The sequence below is a fragment of the Falco biarmicus genome, chromosome 9, assembly GCF_023638135.1.
Source record: "Falco biarmicus isolate bFalBia1 chromosome 9, bFalBia1.pri, whole genome shotgun sequence".
NCBI lineage: Eukaryota > Metazoa > Chordata > Aves > Falconiformes > Falconidae > Falco > Falco biarmicus.
Genome location: NC_079296.1, coordinates 52,841,441 through 52,860,211, shown reverse-complemented (window position 1 = coordinate 52,860,211; position 18,771 = coordinate 52,841,441). Strand labels below are relative to the sequence as shown.

The following is an 18,771-nucleotide window of genomic DNA, read 5'->3' as shown; positions in this document are numbered from 1 at the left end:
AGGGTTATAATTTTAAAATTGATGGTTTAAAAGTAACCCGGGGCCAAGTTTGCTACTGGTCCCTTTATGGAACAGGCCCCTAACAACAGCTCTTTGTTCCAGTTTGGAGTGTATTTGCACACTGCTTATAGAGCAAGAAACTCTATGATCATCTGCATTTATGTGGGACTGAAAATGGGCATGTTGCCTCTCAGTGTTTTCCTGTTGATCATTATTTTTATTTGATTTGGGTTTGTCCTCCTTTCCTGTGGTAAGACCTTTTATTTACAGTTACATGGAAACTCCTACAGTCTTTGGAAAGTCTTTTGGGGAGCTCATCCTTCCTAATGCTGCCCACGATCATGGTTCATGGTTGCCTCCGTGCAGTGGCTGTAGGCATCTGCTTAGGGATGATGAGTCAAGGGTTTGGGCTTACTCCCTGCGGGACTTTGAAGTGGGAGCTCTCTGGGTTTGCTGGCGAGGGGCTGGATGGGATGTTTGCGCTTTTCACGAGGCTTAAGATCAAAGCTTAGCTTGAGCCCTTATTTGTGAGCCATAAATATTGCATCTTCTCCCATGTGCCCTTGGCAACTCCTGCTGGTGTCCATAAGCTTTCGGAGCAGGATAGTGGGGGCTGCTTTGGAGGTGGTCCCACAGAGTTTTTACAGAGCGGTACAAAGGGGTACAGAGCCATACAGAAATTAAGTCAGTTCTCTGGAAGTACGTGACAAATGGAACCAAAGTCATCAAAGTCTTAGTCTACCTTCTCAAATGTTCAACTCCTTTTCCTTTAAGAGCATCTCCAGAATACATTGTGAGGATCCAGATCAGGACAGCTACGTGCTGCTCGTCAAAGGAAAACCAAAGATCACTGTCAACGTAGGGAAAACTTTTTATAAATGTTAGCAAGGATCTGTGTGTTCTGTACATTTCCCTGCTGTGAAATAAAAGCAGCAGAGGTATTTTTTTACTGTAATAGAGACCATAGATGTAAGCGGCGCAGCTTTATGTGTTAAGAGGAAGGAATGTGCATGTGAAAGCAAATGTCCAAGGGAGGCCCGGTACGTGCTGCCTCGGGCTGGTGATGGACAGCTGCAATGGAAAATGATGGGGCACCTCTTCAGTCCTCTGTAGGAAAACAATTTTTATTTCCAGTCGTTTGGATGAACTCTTAACATTACCCAGCTGTGATAAAATCCAGTCCACTTTATTATTCAACATCAGGCCCAAAACTTGAGCTTTATTTACATTATTTTTAATGCTCCTTAGTTGTTCATTTCCTATCCTTGAAGGGTATGTGGATCCCCATGCTCTGTTTCAGTAACTGCAGGAGAATTTAATTCCTTTAGTAAACAGGGATTTAACTTTATATTCTTTTAATCTTTGTCAAAGGGTGTGCCTTCCTTCAGGAATGGGAAGTATGTGGCAATTGAGGAAACTATTTACATTCCATGTCAGCGATTAAAAGAACATAAAACTGCTAATACAGGCCTTGCTGAACATACCAAACTCTCTTGTACCTGTAATAAAGTCAGATTTAGAAAACTGTAAGATACAGTCCCCACCCCTTTTAGAAGCAGGACACAAAAGTACAGTAAATTAACTCCATAAGCATCTGTTTGCCTAACCAGATTCGGAGACGCTGAGATCCGCTCCTTAAGAAATGTAGTATTTATCAATGATTACTTTTCAGCTTTCCTATCTCTGTGGTGGGATGTCCACCAGAAGATTTGCATTCTAGAAGAGTTGTGTATGGTGTTAACAACATGAGGTTCCTCATCTTAGCAGGAACTACTAGGTAGTGTTGTAAAACGGTACGATCAGCCTTGCCCGTGTTTGCCCCGCGTAGCACATAAGGCAGTTCATAGATCCCAAACCACAGAAAAAGTTGGCCATGGTTTTGCAGAATCATTTCTCCCTTTTCTCTGGTATTACTGACTTTGATTTTTCAGAAGAAATAATGGTCTGAGTGTTGCAAGTCCGTGCAGAAATTGCTTCAGTGGCTGTGGGGGGTTGTCTGTTTGTTGCCTGTTTCTGTAAATAACAGAGTGCATCAGTCTGCATGACTGCTCCGTGCTCCCCGGGGCAAACAGTACCGAGGCCTCTGTGCCTGCCCGTGGAAGCTGGTGGTTGCATTTCTTCTGTCTGGAGTGACGGTGCCGGGCATTTTGTCACTGGCATGGAGAGGCCAGCGCAGCAGAGGAGGTGAGTCATGTGGGGCATGGAACAGGCAGCGCGCACGGCGCTGCTGCCGCCAGGGTCGGGGGGACTGCAGGTTCGTGGAGTGAAAAATAAGGTCCAGGAGAGAAATGAGAGAATGCATTTCTGCAGAGCAGAATAACAGCTGGTGGCAGTGGGCCAGATTGGACCTAAGGTAGATTATGGATTTGAGAGGTGTGAGAAGGCCATTGCATACCTGGAGAAGGGAGCAATGTTCCCGCGTTGCAGTTTCTGCCCACGTCTCCAAGGCTGCGGAGAAGACCAGCAGATGTGCGTACAGACCCTGTCTCCTCCAGCCTGCTCCATCTTCCTGATGTTGGCATGAAACATGCGTCTTAAATATCTTGAAAGCATTGATGCTGAGCATTGGAGTAGCCATTAGATCAGCATGCTTTAGGCAGAAGTAGAGTGCTAAACACAAACATCTTTTCTTGAGTAATAAGTGACAACACATATGAAGCTCTGATATGTGTGCTGTTATTTTACTGTAGTTTCATGTAAAGCATGTTATTCCTTGGAGAATGGTGGGGGTGGAGGTGGATGGGACCCCTAAATTACATAATTTCTGCATTGGGTCATGCAAAAAAACTGGATGTGATTTTCCATGGTTAGTAGAAACAGCTGCTTTGAGTAGTCTTGACATTAAACTCCATTTATTGAAAACCTTAGAGATTTTCCAAACCTTGAGTTATATTTCAAAACATGATTCAGATGCATTAGGCAACCCCAAGTGGGGACTGATGTGTTAAACCATCTGTTATCTATGGAAATATTTAATGTCAGTTTGGTGTTTTCTGATATTTAGACTCAGCAAGATGTGTTCGTATGTACTGGGCAAGATGTTATATGTTACTCCTGGAAGAGTTACTGGTACCTAATTTCACAGCTTAGGGTTTAAAGTCTTCTTTATGGTTTCCAGCTGTTAAGATTACTTTTGTACATATTCATTAAATATTTTAGTGATTAATTTTCAGGCATTGCACATTTGTGATTGCAAAAACAAAATCATTTGCTGTGAATTCAATTTTTCAATTGTGGAAGACCTGCTAGCAAGCTTACATTGTGAGTACATTTCTTACGATGATTTAGTTGCAAAATATGATTGCACTCTTGAGAACCTTAAGCTCTGTAGTACCTTAAGTGTTTTAGAAACACTTGTCGTATGGAGGGATTTCCAGAATCAGCAAAATCATCGATCAGCTGCAAAATAAACCACTCTCCAGAGCAGCTGACTGTACTGATGTGCATTACATCAATAATACTGATGCACTTCTGTTGTGCAAGGGACAGTAATGTGTGCACATATAAATCCCTTTAAAGTTGATTGCAGCAGGTTGGTTTTAGAGGAAAGTAGGCTTACCATTGTGTAAATGAAACAAAACCCCTGAAAGATTAAATCTGAGCTGGAGAGCAGAACGGTATGTGACTACTGGCTGTTTTTCTTCAACTGGAAACATTTTACACTCTGTCAGAAATCGGTCTGTATACAGCAAAGTACTTAAGTGTTCTTTTAACTTTAAACATATAAGTAATCCAGGTAAAGTCAGCGAAATTACTTATTTTCCAAATTAATTTCATGCTTAAATGATTTGCTGACAAAGGTCATAATTATGGATGTCAAAGAAATATAACTTTGAACAGATGTTAGAGAGCTTTTTCAAGGCTGACTCCTGTGCATACCTGAGTCTATGGCAGGTAAAGATAAAAAACTGAGGTAAACCAAGAGCGTGTGAGGGCAAGTGTGGAGGCAGGATGGTTTTGCCCTGAGGACATGGACGTGGGCAGCACCTCAGGTGTGTCCTGGAGAGTTTCCTTCTGGCAGGACCTCAGTGACCAGCTTTGCAGAGGGAGCAGTGAGGGTGCCATCAGTGCGGCTGTGGTGGATGGGCCATTGGCAGTGCCCAGGGGACCGTGGAAATGGAGAGAAAACGCTCGAGTATTTTCGAGAAGTGGAGTTCAGTGTTCATTGCCCCATCACTTTACACTCTTTTTCATCAGGTTCATAATACAGCCTTTAACAAAGCAATATGAAAAAGGAAATATATGAGGTTAGATTGCTGCCTTTTATTCCCTCAGTAATTTTTTTTTTTTTTTTAATCAGGAGGCAAAATCCACCCCAGGCCCCATCTTGTAAATCCCCTAGGATCCCAGAGATCTCCAGAAGTTTAGAGCACCTCCACCTTTCTCCCTTGCAGAGTTACCACTCCTACATGGAGGCACAATACCAGGGCTGTATTGGGATGTAATGGTCTGGTAGTGGAGGTCACTTGGAAAGCTCAGTTCCAGGGCAAAGGAGGATCCAGCAGTATTCCCTCGGTCCGAAAAGCAGGCAGTGGGCGTCTTCATGCATGGTGCTAATGTGACCTGTTCCAATGAGGCTTTAGTGTTCAGAAATCTTTTGTATTCTTTGGTTAAAAGAAAAGTAGCAGTTTTCTTTTCTGCCTGACCTTTCTGAATAGGAGCCCTGATTGGTGTGCAAGTGACATTCTAGCTGCATTAATTTAGCAGGGAAACAACCCATTTCCAGTGCCAAAGAAAATAGCTGACAAAATTTGTTAATGAATTGACACGCTTGTATACAATCAATGGCTTGAAATACAGATAGAGGAAACAAATCTAAAAAAACAAATATCCAACAGAGAAATGGGACCTGTCAGAATATACTTGCTATTATAATTCTGTACTGTAACTTAGCCAAAACACTGTGACCTCTGACTGGTTTATCTGCAAATGCTGGAGCTGGCAGCTGCACTGCAGCGTTTCAGCATGAGATGACAGTTGGGATTTCACTTTAATTGAAATAAAAGTTTCACTTTGATGCGAGTAACAATTTTCCCCTTCTGTAATGGTAACAGTCAAATGGTCTCCACACACTGAAATGTGAAGATTCAGGTGCCACAGCTACAGTAACGACGGTGTCAATCCATGGCTCTAAGGGTACAGGTATTTGCTCTAGCTTTGTGGTATAAGGATGGCATATTTAGTGTGGGCACCAAGATACCAAGATTTGGTCTGTAATTGGGTATTAGCATAGGCTGGTGTTAGCAATGGTAGTCAAGGTTGTGTGGTTGGGGCTGACCCGTGCCTGTGTCATTTTGGAGCTGTGTGTTGCAGTGAAAGGGTTCAGCTCCACCAGGGGAGAAATTGGTGCTTTCTGGATCTGTTTTTCCTCTCCTTACATAAATACACCAAAAGAAAGGAACAACGAGAGAAGATATTTATACACTGATATAATATGCTGGAAGTGGTGCAGATAAAAGGACTGGAATTTGTATTCTGGAGATCTTGTGACCAAATGTCATAATCTCTAACACAGTCAAGCTGCTTCTCTCCCCATGCCCCGTAAAGCAGTGGGGCAATGGGGCTGTGCCAAGTCCCCTGGAGAGCAGGGAGGGCTCTGTCCCACCCACAGCCCAGACCCAGGGTCCGGGGGAGTACGTGGGGTCAGGAGAGCCAGCGCTGCTCTGTTCTTGCCCTGCAGCCTCGGCATATCTGAAGGACTGGGAGGAAAATCCCCTTTCTCAGGTATGAAAACTGAGATATGGGGAAGTTCAACATTTCTGTACGTGCCGCAGAGCGACAAGGCTTGTTCTCGAGCATGCAGAAGAATTAGAGTGCTGAGTAGGACAGGCACTGTTTTCTCTGCACGAATGTTTTCCTGAGAATAGCAGTTTCCAGAGCTCCATCGGCTGACAGCTTTGAACTGAGTTAACACAAGGTTTTGCTTGTTCAGTGTCTGTCAGACAGAGCAACCCTAGAGCTGTACCTTCCAATTAAATATATAACAATAATGGAGAGGGAAATGTACTTGCTGGTGCAATAAACTTAATAAAGAAGTGCCTGCTTCAGATTTCGTCCTCTACGTGTATGGCAGCAGTAGAAATACTGTATTTTCAGAACTGTGTTTTAACCTGCCTTTGTACTGCAGAATGGGAGGTTTTCAGCATTTCAGGTTGACACCGCTCTGCAGCGAGGTCGGGGAGGAGAGCTGGCTATCAGCAACGTGTGCTCCCCCCTCCCGCCGGTGGGCTGGAGTCGGCTTGATTGCCACGATAACGAACACGCAGGCAAAATGTAATCATCTAGGACTGTAAAATAAATAATCAGGGGAGAGACAAGAGATAGAAAGGACTTTCTGGAAACCTCGTAATCTCCCACTGATAGTCCCACGCCAGCCCACGTGGCGCAGGAGCATTGTGCGGAGGAGTGATGGCCATGCAGCCAGCAGCGCAGGGCTGTTTGCAGGTTGGCAGGCGAAGTCTGGGTGCAGCCAGCTGGACCCAGGCTTTGCTCACAAACCTCCTGGGTGTTCCTCACATGCTTCTGCTATCTGCTGCGTAGGCAGGTTTCAGATTGCTTTTGTTTGTTGAGGTTTTTTTGATTCGTTTCTAACAAGAGTGAGCAGCGTTTCAGTGGCAGCAAACGGGAAACACTGAATTTTGCTTTGCATCGCCATGTACCTCATGGTTACCCGTGATGTTTGGTCCCCAATCCACAACGCATGTACAGATACCAGGCCAAAATCACGAGGATTCTCGTACTTTTCAGCAACATTTTTGGATATTGCTTTCTGGCTTCAGAAACACAGGAAGGATTGTAAATGAGTTTTCAAGTCAAAATTGAAGCTAAACGTGCTTTTAATGAATTTTCTATTAGATATTTTCACTTTGGTGCTCTCTCCCAGGGGTGGGTCCGAAGTCTTTGAACAAGAGCAGATACATGACGGTAGGTCCAGCGTATCTGGAATTTGTCTTCTTTTTCTATCTAGTAGCATTTTGCTGGCACACGCTTGGTTCCTGGGATCTCAGCTCCTCCTGAAAGCTTTGCAGAGAGGACAGTGTTGCCTTCATAAAAGTCTATAGGGAAAGATGCCAGCTATTTAATTTGCTTACAGTGTTCCATGTATTTATTTTCAGAGGGTCTAGTAAATACAGAGCACACTGAAGTACAGTTTCTCAGATGAATTCTCCATTATTTTATGTTACACGTGGAAATGGACTATTCAAAATGAACAATTCCATTTTGATCATAATCCCTGTCTGGGAACCTGATCAGCATCCCCGCCAGACACGGGGCGGGGCACAGCACATGCATCCCTGAAGCACAAACTACACATCTGCAAAGAAGAGGTACCCCTTATTGTTTCCGTAAAACATATGTATTTTGATATGGTGGACTATCTATGGGGCAGATAGCTGTTGCTCTTGGCACCTATTTGTATCGTGGTCCATTCAGGTAATTGTCCCTTCCCTGTGTTTGTGCTCCAAGGATTTTAGCTGGGTGGCGGCTGTAACAGAAGGGAGGTAACAGCAGGAGAAGGATAACCCATGTCCTTGCAATACATGCCCATGTCAGTACAAACCAGAAAGAAATCACAGTAAAGAAAGAAATTTTTAAAAAGGCAAAATGCAAGTATTTGATGTTCTTTTTAATCTTCTCTTTTATTGTGATACTTAAGATTCCTATCCTCAAGCTTTGCTGTTCTGTCATAAGTTTAAAAAAAACCAACAAACAAAACTCCAAACCCAAACTCCTGGTAATATTTTCACAGTCACGGTAAAATCCTAAGTTTTGGCAGCCTTGCCGTGCTGTGATCATGGAGTTTAGGTACATGAAGATCCAAGAAGAGATTTTTTTCTTCCCACCACACTCTGCCCCAAGTGATTTGTGTTTTGAGGTCCTGGGACAAGGTTTTACATCCCAGCAACCTTAAAAGAACAAATGTTTATGAAGAACTGAGTGCAGGAATTTTCTCAAGGGGCTAAAGAGAAATTAGTCATCCTGTTCTTGTGAAGAGTTCATACCTTAGCTTCCTTTAAAACTCTCTGTCAGGAATTGAGTGCAGGAACTTTCAAATAAACTTTGATCTAATCTTTTTTCTTTTTTCTTCTTTTTTCTTATTTTTTTTTCCTCTTTTCTGCTCTTTTTTGCCCTTTTTCACCACTCCTTTTAGAGTTTTTTTCCAGGTGTATATGAATTTCCATAGAGAAAGTAGGGCACCCATCAGCATTTCAAGCTTTTCTGTTCTGCCAGGGATGCAGGTGAGGAGGCCAGCGTGCACAGACCCCTCTCTAAAAACATTTTGGTCATCCCATCCCACAAAATACAGGGAAAGAGGAGGGCCAGTGATAGGAAGGAATTAATGCCCAGCATTGGCAGGAGAAGGGTATGATCCCTGGATGTTTCTCTGGGCACGATCTCATTCAACATCACTGATGTAACGGTTTCTTTTACATTTTTTGACAGAGGCATATGTGACTCAGGCAGCAGGCATGTCTGCAGAGCTGCTTGCTGCAACAGCTGTTTCTCTGCATCTACTTATGGAAGGTTTTCCTCTTTGAGAGAGGGAAAAAAAAAAAGAAGGGAAAAGAAAAGGATAGAAAAAGAAAAAATAAAGAAAGAAAGAGAGAAAAAGCCAGATGCAAGGTACTTAAGGACAGGAATCTTCTGTATAGGACTGGATTCAGAGGAGAAGCAGATACTTTCCTGGACACTAAATTAAAGACTCTTTCCAGAAAATGTCAGTTCCTTTCCAAGTGACAGAGCAGTTTCTCAGGGCCGCGGAGGATGGCAGAAAGCACCGCTGAGCAAATCCCCGCTCGCAGAGTGCCCGCGCCCAGCTCTGCCAGCCCCGGCCAAGCCAGCTCACCTCCTGCTGCCGCCTGCCCGGCTGGAAACAGGGCTCGTGGCTTTTATTTATTTAATTTCCTTTGGGCGGAGCCTTGAGGATTAATTTGTTCACATTTTGAAGATGAAAAGCAGCGTATGAGCGCTAAGTATTGCAATATCGGCCGAGAGGGATGATTCGAAAAGCAGAGTCTATATGAAGAGTCTGAGTGTGGAGGAAATAAATACATATATGGAAACATAAGCTTGGCGATAGGGCACTTCCCCCACCCCCACCCCTTCTTTGATGTCTGGCCTCAGTAATCCAGACAGATTCCTTCAAGACATTGGTCCAATTTATTCCTGTGCTTTTATCTTACTACCTGTTACTTGTTCATTTGAAGTGGCTCTGAAAAAAAAATTGAGTACCTGGCTGTGTGTAAAGTATGCTTTTTGTATGAGTAAGGTAATTTGAGTCCGCTGAAATACTCCCCCTGAACGGGACTGTTCTTGGCAATTTATGCTTCCCGAGTCCTCCCGGGATGAGAGCAGAGCTTGCCTGTTCCTTCATCTGACCCACATATTTGCACTTTGCCAGTGCTCTTTAGTCCAGTAAAAGCACACTGTCCTTTTCCTATCTGATGCTCTTTTTTCCTCTAAGGAAAAAAAAGAGTTATGTTCTGTTACAGCCCCAGTTACGGTTCAGTTTCAATGGAGTCTCTATCACATTACATATTTTATCTGACTAGTATTCTGGTATCTGTGTTTTGCTAGTGCTTATGTATAAAAAGATTGTATCTTATTACAGTTTTTCTGTAAAAAGAAAGAATCAGAGGAAGTATGTGTCTCCTGTGCTCTGATCAAAATAAGTCAACTTTTGGCTTCAGAAAAGTTGCATGTGACATTTAGAAATAAAGCAAGCCTCCTAGTCAAACTGAATCAGAAATATGTATATATGCAGCCCACTGACTTCTGGAGAATGATTCCTCATTTACATGAGAGAAGAATTTGATAGATACGACTGTTATTTTTATTCTGGATCTTAGAAAAAGGGAAAAACCCAACACCTGAATGGGAATTAAGAACTAGAAATAGAGATATTTTTACAACATAGTCTTTGCTGAAAATCATGTAAATAATAGTTTGCTTTAAATTACATACAGGCGCTCAAACATAGCGTAGAATTTTTGTTGCTTCCCTCTGTGACTTGTATCTCTGTGGTTTGGAGTCAGGTTTTGCCTTTTCTCCTCAACAGAGGTCCTCGCTGGAGAGAAAGCTTTGTGCTCTTCATTTCTTCCCCTTCCGAGCGATAGGTAAAGCAGACTCCACATTCTCCCCGCCACCCCCCGAAATCATTTATACTTGTTATAATTTAATACTAAGGCACTGAATGCCTTATCAGTTTTGAAACAGCAGTCTGAATAATTCCAAGCAGATGTCTCTCTTTCTTTAATCACAACACCAGTTATTTCTTGGTCAGTCTTGATTAGCTGATTCTTACATAATGAGAAAGTATAGTTAATGGCCACTTATATGTGAGTTGAACATGCTGAAAAGAACAGCTTAGCCCCTTGAGAACAAGAGGCTGATGAGCCAGTAAAATCAGGCTAAATGGAATGAGTCTTCATTATGAGTCATTAGAAAAGATGACGCTTTGGCTAACAGATGCGATATCTTTGATGAAGACCAGTTGTAAAAGCACAACTTAATGCTTAATAAATGTATTGGGGTGACTCATAAATTCAACGTACACATTTGTTTCTTTGCAGTACGTGTCAAGTCCGGTGCAACAGTGTTTCCTGTAGGAGATGTGTCCCCTGGCTGGATATGGGCTTTCAAAAAGACACTCTTGCAATCACTGGATGAAAGATGACTGTACGATAACTTGGCAGAGGATTCAAGATGAAAATAAGAGTGTCCAGACCCACTGCATTTGGCTGGAAAATGGGCAAATCTCCCATTATGGACTGGCTAGGGCCTGTTAGGTGTATCATAATTTGATTAGATTTGAAACTAATCTAGCTGGAGATTGGATTGGATTGGATTGGATTGGATTGGATTGGATTGGATTGGATTGGATTGGATTGGATTGGATTGGATTGGATTGGATTGGATTGGATTGGATTGGATTGGATTGGATTGGTGGAAGCTACAATAGTTTAACTTGTTCCACAGACCCATTGGATAGCTTATGCAGCTTCAGTTGGACAAATAAAAATCTAACTCATGAAACAGCAGGTATTTTGAATGCTACACAAGAAATGAAAAACAGACTATATCTCTTATCCCTACATAAACAGGAAAAAAAGCCCCCAGTACAAAGTAGATAATGTTACATTATTAGCTGGGCAATAGTGTTGAGGTAGCATAAAAAATGGCAACAATTGTAACATAAATGCTTCTGAAACAAAAATTTTGGGGGAGGAGGGGAGGAAATCTGATAGGAAGAATGTTTTGGTTTTGTTGGAGAAATGGGTAGCTCTTGGTGTCTTCTGAAAATGAAGGAATCAAAAGCAAGTAGTTACTGTTTTCACTTTTACTTGCCTTTGGGTGGAAGAGTAACACAGTCTTTGTTCACAAAGGAGTCGCCTCTTCTTTAAAAGTCTTCACCACTTTATTTGGTGGATGTAATTTGTGGCAAATTCCTGTCTTTCCAAACTGTTGTGGGGATTAATGCTCAAGCAGGGCATGCATTTGACTTACTTTGAACTCAGAAGTGTAGTGATTTGGTAGAATGATCTTTTTTTTTAAAAAAAAAAAAAGGCAAAACCAGTTCTTGTTAAGATATTTTTATTTAGTAGCACCTGTTTGATCCTTTTAAATAAGAAATGCTGTTATTTCTGGAAAAAAAAATAATAATATGGATTTTTATGCAAATTTAGAGGACTATCCACCCAAATTGCAAGCAACAGTTCCTTGAGGGGAGTCACAGATGCCTGAATGTAAAGGTGGGTTTTTCTTGACAAAGTTTGCCCAAGCTGTTCTGCAAGAAATAAGCATTTTCCCTTAGCTTAGCAATTCCTGGGGAAAAAAAGACCATATTGTCTATGCAGCATCAGAGGGACTGCTTTATTATTTGTTTTCCAGGAGGCGAATTCATTTGTTTCATTTTCACACCTCCTAATAATTTAAATTGGTTCAACGGTGCAGTCTCAAAGACTTTCTGTCCTTCGTGCTACATCAAGGCTGACATTGTTGTGGACCCAAATCCTTGCAATAACAGGAAGAGATATACTTGCATCTTCCATTTTCTGCCAGCGCTTGTGCTGCCAGAACAGTGCCTTCTCCTCGCCCTCCCGCCAGGCATGCCCCAGGGCAGCATCAGTGCCCCCACCGGGGACCCCCAAGGTGTTGGGGTCCACCAGTGAGTCACTGGGAGCAAAAGAGCCAGCAGCAAATACATATTTTTAATAAGTAATGAATTCACTTAGTAGGAAAGGGCAGGGTTGAGAATGAATTGTTTAACAGATTAATGTGAGTGTCTTTTATATTTTATAAACCTCTCAAGTCCCTCGTGTGCTGAGCCAGGTTTTGTTTATGTACATGGAAACATGAAATCTTTTCCAGTCCCTGTGCAAATAACACAGAATTGGACTTCATTACATTGGCTAATTTAACAAGTCCTAGGAGGCTTTTTGTTACTCGGCAATAGAGGAGGAGCCACAACCCCCAGAACTGCTGCACCAGCACAATCTCTTTGAATGAAATAATCTTCCTTGCTTTCTAAGCTCCCCACGTCGGGTTCGCCTGCAAGGCCTGAGTTCACAAGGAACAAAGAATTGGGGCGAGACCCAGGTTTCCTCCGGGGCCACCTGAGCCACGGAGCAGCAGGCGAGCGCCGTGGCGTCAAGCTCCTGCCCATGCTCCTGCTGCAGCAGCCTCTAGTACCCATTTCTCAACAAATAGTTGGAAGCATCCAATTTTGTTGAAGCAATGAGCTTTAATGAAGGATTTGAAGATCTTCTCTTTATAATGAAAAGCATTAAAATTCTAAAACAGGGGATTTATCTCTCTCTCATAACTGGGGGATAATCATGTGGTTCTGAGAAGCGAGGCATTTTAAACTGCTGATATTATTGCTGTTATGCCCGTTAAATAGAACTAATGCAAGCATTGCATAAATATTTTAATAGCTTTTTACAGTATTCCTTTAGAAAAAGTTTAAAGAGCCACCTTATGTCGAACAGAGATGCTTCCTATGTAAACCCTTGTTAATTCTCTTTTAATGGCTTTATTAACATTATTTAGTTGAATATTGATACACTTAGCAGCCCTTTAGCATCCTCTTTTATTGAAGTTTTACACTCACATATTGATAAGTAGCACAATGTAAGAGCACTGAATAATTGCACCTATGCTTAATTTCCTTTGAACTAGTTCAACATGAAAGATGAAATGTAGGTACAAGAGAGATCTCTTTTTTATCAGCGTTACGTATTTTATATACATAGGTTGTACCACTTAATTTAGGTTCATTTTGATTCCCAGTATGCCCAGTTAGTATGAGCGTGATCACACTCTCAGAGCTGGGGGGACGTGTCTAAATATTTCACTCTGCGAAATGTTCTGTCTTTTATCTCTTCTGTTGTGAATAATTTACTTGTTGGTACAGCTTCAGAAGTGAACCCTGTTCTGCAAAAGCGTATATATTTTACTGGGAAAAAAGTAAGTACTACAGTGATATTACCTTTCCTTTGGAAACTGTCCTCACGATATTAGAAGTCTGCAGAGAGGTGGATGCCTTGTCCTGCGTTACTTGGCTGAACAGCCATCTGCTTTTCTCGAATGCTTCCACAAGAAGCACTGGCATTACCATACAGATTTATTGTAGCGTGATTGCTTTTCCCATCTTAAATATTCTTCTTTGTTTCTTTTTACGCATTTATTTACAAAGTTCAAGCAGGGTGAAAATCAATGCAAGAGCAGAGGGGCTGTGGAGGATCACGTAGTGTACCGAAACCACATCTTTAGGGGTTTTGCCATTGCTGGATTTTTGCATAGGCTTTCTGCACCGGGGTGAGTTTTGTAGATTTTCATGACGTTTACTTACCTATTGTTAAGGCAATTAAAGATGTAGCAGTTTTATTGAGTTAGTTTTTCATGCTTATTTTCATTCACACACAGAGCTGAAACCATAATATCCCTTGCATTTGGACAATCCCTACCAGGCAGGTTTTGAACGGGCTGTCGACATCTGAGAGTTGAAATGGCGCAGGATGTGACCTTACCTGCTTTTAGTCTAGCAGGAAAACATGCCAAGTTTTGGCAGGAGAACTGAAAGGAGAAAACCCCTCTTCTGTCAGATTTCCCATAGTCCTCTGATTAAGGGGAAGGTACAGCTGTTCCACACAGGTAGACTATGGGCAGAGTGTTCTACCTGCAGCACAACGTGTTTTGCAAGAGACTCAGATCCTGAGCTCTGATCTCAGCCCTGTGGATTTTGCCATGTCTCCTGAAGACCATGCAAGGGCAGGTATGTCTGTGACAATTCAGCCGGTGACAACTGAAATCTCCAAGAACTGCAGATCCCACAGGATTCTACAGTCTTGTGTTACTTTATATTTTTTGAGAAATCCATGTGGTTTAGTGATTGCAGTCTACAACTTGAGCTCCTCCTTACCTTAAAAATGGAATTAAACGTTAGCCAGACGCAATTTCCTCCTCCTTGCTTCCTCTAAAGGGATCACCTAACAGACTGCTACTGCTAGTGACAGTCACCTTGAGCAGTACTGTGACACTGCTGTAGGATTGTAAAAATGGTGTAGTGCTTGTGCATCATTAGAAGCATTGGGGGAGGAATGCAGGAAAGGACTTGTGTGTAGGTTTCACACGAGTCGGAGTACCGATTGTTAAGCAAATGTGTGAGATGGGAACGTGGGATATAGAGAGTCTCTTTAGCTGTGATTATAATTCCATATCAACACCAAAATGAAACTACTGCCACCGGGGCTGAGGCTCTTTGACTGATAGCCACTCCTCGGGAACGCCATCGTTGGCTCACCTGTGAAATGTTGGGTTTATAGTGTGGTGGCACAGGGGAAAATCATCCTGATGGTGAAAGAAACAATCTAAAATGTAGCTTTCGAGTGCTAAAGTGTTTGGATATTTTCACTTTGGGCAGTGTAAAGCATCTAGGGAGTAACTGAACAGAAATGCATCTGCATTGGGCTAAAAATCAATAATTCACTTTAGATACAGGCCAGATCAGAATCTAGTTGACTCTTCTAGAACTCCGCATTGTTAGCAGAAATATGTGTGACATAAGTTAACTAATGGAAATATCAGGCACAGAGCAGAGACTCATTAATGAGACTGTCATGTTCTCTGTTTAATAGTTCAGTGAGCAAAGGTAGAGAAACGATGTGGCGGAGCAGTGACAAAAGAGTCTGAGGGAGGAACTGGATGTAGACAGAGAGCAAAATTGGTATGAGCAAGTCTTTTGTGGAAGAAGGAGAAGGACTTATACCTTTATTGAGGATTTAGGGGGAAAGGGGAGAAATAGAGGCTCCTTTGGTAAAGGTTTAGCACTGAAATATAAAGAGGTCCATAGGGGAAAAAAACCCAACTTGATACTATTGAGATGGTAAAAGGAAAAAAAAAAAGGAGGGGGTTGTGGGGTGTATGTGAAAATGTTGAAGGTAATAGAGAAGTTGTGATTAACAGTCTGGAAGATCTAAAAGGCAGTGCTGATGCTATGAAGATAAGAAATCGGGGAGGATTCAGTCACTCTGAATGTGGATGGGTTTGCTGATATCCCGAGATCACAGAATTAACTCGCTTAGCTTCCCCACAGGCGTGGAATCATGCAGTGAGGTGGTTCCCAAGAAGGAACAAGAAGCTGCTGTGATTGCCACCTGGTTTACATAACACAGCATATATGCCATACAGTACTCTGTCCTGGAAGCCATCTCTAGCTGTTCTCGGCAGGCTAAGGATTTGCTAGAGAGCCAGATGTATGTTTTATGTAGGTGATGTCAGAGAAAAGAGGCCCAGGTAAGCTACATGCATAGGAATCTTCTACGAAAAACCTTTCTTGTATGGCAAGGTTGCGCAGGAACCGCTGTTAGTGAAAACAGAGCTGCTGTGGTGAGCCCTAGAAGCCAGGAGATGATGTATGCACCCAGCTGGACTGCTGAAACTTGTTCTGGTTTTAACCCCTGGTGGGATTCTGAGAACAGAATTTATTAGGAAGGGATGATTGCAATCTAGAGATAAGGAAAATTGAAGATAAAACCTCAGTCCAATAAAAGAAAGCATGTCAAATATGTGATTGACAGTGCAACTATTGATAGGACTAACATATGCAAATTTAACCCTGGAGGTCACACACCAGGTACCAGGTAAAGTGCCCAGCTGGTATTGGAACAAGATATTAGGAAACTGTCTTTCCCCTTAGGAAATTATGTCTGGAATGAAGTATAAGGAAACTGACACAACATGACAATTCCTGACTAAAAATCATACAGGAAGAATAGGTTAGGTCAAGGGGACACATTACTCATTTAAGGTCATCTTAATTTGTAAAGCTGTAATAGTGTCAACCATGAGCAATTCCTGTGTGTTCTCCACATCATTATTTTCAGTTGCCTAAATAAAAAGATGTTTTCAAAGAGAAGAGGTAGAGAGGAAGACAACAGGTAGCAACAGGAGAGAACAAATTGGTCACAAGGTACGTTCTTTGCTGTACAAAACTCACGTTAAAGAGAAAACTACCGGAAAATATGCTATAGCAGAGAAGTAGAACGAAACCTAGTAACTTAAGAGACTTGAAAATATGCTGATTCTAGAATAATGTATAAGTTTTTAATTTTCTCTGGGATCTTGAAGAAACAATTTTATTGATGCCAGAATTGGCTGACTGATTTTGATTGTTTAAGTTTATATAGAAGGGGAAGCAACTCTGTTTTCTACAGGAAAATGGAAAACCTTATATTTAGGAGGGATGGGAAGACAGGATTCAGACTCATAGGATTTTCTTAGATGCCGCACAGACAGAAGCCTTTTGCATGCGCTAGCAAATGAACAGAGACTTGGCAATGGGGTTGACTGAGGTCCAGTCAAGGAAAAATTAGGAGCCTTCAGACTTAGAAAGAGGTTTAGGATGTGACTTAAGTTTAAGTACTAAAATAGACCAATTTGGAGCCTAGGTACATGCATGCTTTGTATCAGCTGCATGCATTTGGTTCAGCAAAGGATGGGCACTCCGCTCAGACATGCTTAGAGAAGACCTAATGTACTATTCAGATATTTTAGCCAAAGTCAATTCTAATTTATTTCTGTGTATTACTAATGTCATTGCATGAATCATTGCAAAAGATATGGAGATGAGAATAAAAAAAAAAGTTAAATTGGAAAGGCCTAGTATTTTTCATACCTTGTCAGTTATGACATTTAATCTTAATTGTGTCTGAATTTGACTGATTTTCCAATTGCCTGAGTTTAGCAAGAGTTATGTTGTTGCTAGGACACAGCTACTTCATGTGATACATTTATCATCAACATAAAAAGAAAGATTTTAAAAGCTGATTCTTATATTTATGCTCACGATTATATTTTGAGCAGTGGTGTCCTGAATGAAGAAGTACCATAACATGCTTATTCTGAAATAAAGGCGTCGAGTGGTGGTTAGGAAACGCTTCATTTTTTTGATCTCTCCATGGATAAATCGGAAAGAGGAGCATGCTCTACCCTTGCTCCTGTTTCCTGTGATTCCTTAGTCATGGTTTGTTTATCATTTTCACGTTCTTAGTAGTGAATTTGACTTGTTCTGTTTCTATTGTGTTGCGTGTGAAAGGTAGCTGAGCACCATTCATTTCTGCCACTGATCTGTTTCCTGCTTTTGAAAATTAAGCACTCCTGTTGAAGACCAGTCACAGATACTCGCTGGTTCCACATTCCCTCGCGGGGGATCTCTGAATGCCTGGGGTTTTTTTACTATTGCCATGACACAGGGGAATTAACTGCTTATGTTCGTATGGACCCTGAACCATACATGTAGTAATTCCATTCTATAGTACAGGTACTAGTTACGTAGTGGTGACTTCCAAGGGCAACTTTGGTAACGTCTTTATGGAAAGATTTGAGACTGTGATTTTTCAGGGGGCCTGCGTGAACTGAATGCCTGTATCAGCAACAGCGCATTCGTTCCTGACTCTCTTACCCCTGAGAGGCCCCAGCAACGTTTCTGTAACGATGCAGAATAAGACCTGTGAGGTCCTCCTCGTGTTTGATTCACATCCCTAAAGCCCGCAGAAGCTCTGCAGGCGGCTTGGGTGTAGAATTGCTTCCCACGTAGTAAATGAACCTCTATACTTTTAATTGGTTTGAACTATTTATATCAGTGACCCGACTGCTACAGAATGTCACAGCTCTGGATGCATTTCAAGAACCTTGCCCTTGGTGGCCTGACAGGTTCTTTTTTAATTCTGAGACAAGTAGCATGGAAATGGACTCATTAAGACTCATGTATTAGTTAGGAGTGTTCCAAATTATGGCCGTGTTTGGGTCCCGGTAAGTTCACACCACAGCCTGGCCACGTGGAGAACTAGCTGAGTCACATTTATTATCACTACGCAGTTAGTAAATACGTAGGATGGCAGCCTGGTTACAGGAGCAGAGCTGGGAAATCCTTTGGCTCCCTACTTTTCTCTCCTGGAGACAGGCATTTCTGGAAAAATTCTCTAGGAGCTATTTTTTCTCCTGAGAAAATACCTTGAAGGAAAACATTCAACCATTCAGTCAGGGGGGAGAAACAGATAGTGTCACTAGTATAACAAAAATGGGATAGCTGGGCGAAACCCTCAAGTTAACAAATTAATCAAATTGCAATGTATGGGGCTCCAAAATAATCATGAATTTGAACCGAATATGGCACACATTTTTACTTAGGAAATAAGAGGGGCATTTAGAGCATGTTAAAAAAATTAATTTCTCAACTTTATATAGTATTTTATTTCAAACTGCTAA

At 41.9% G+C, this 18,771-nt stretch overlaps 1 protein-coding gene across 1 annotated transcript in view; it reads left to right on the top strand.

The window, feature by feature from the left end:
- The window catches only part of ADAM12 (ADAM metallopeptidase domain 12), a 187,161-nt gene that overhangs the window by 47,718 nt on the left and 120,672 nt on the right, over positions 1 to 18,771 (top strand). The window lies entirely within an intron of this gene.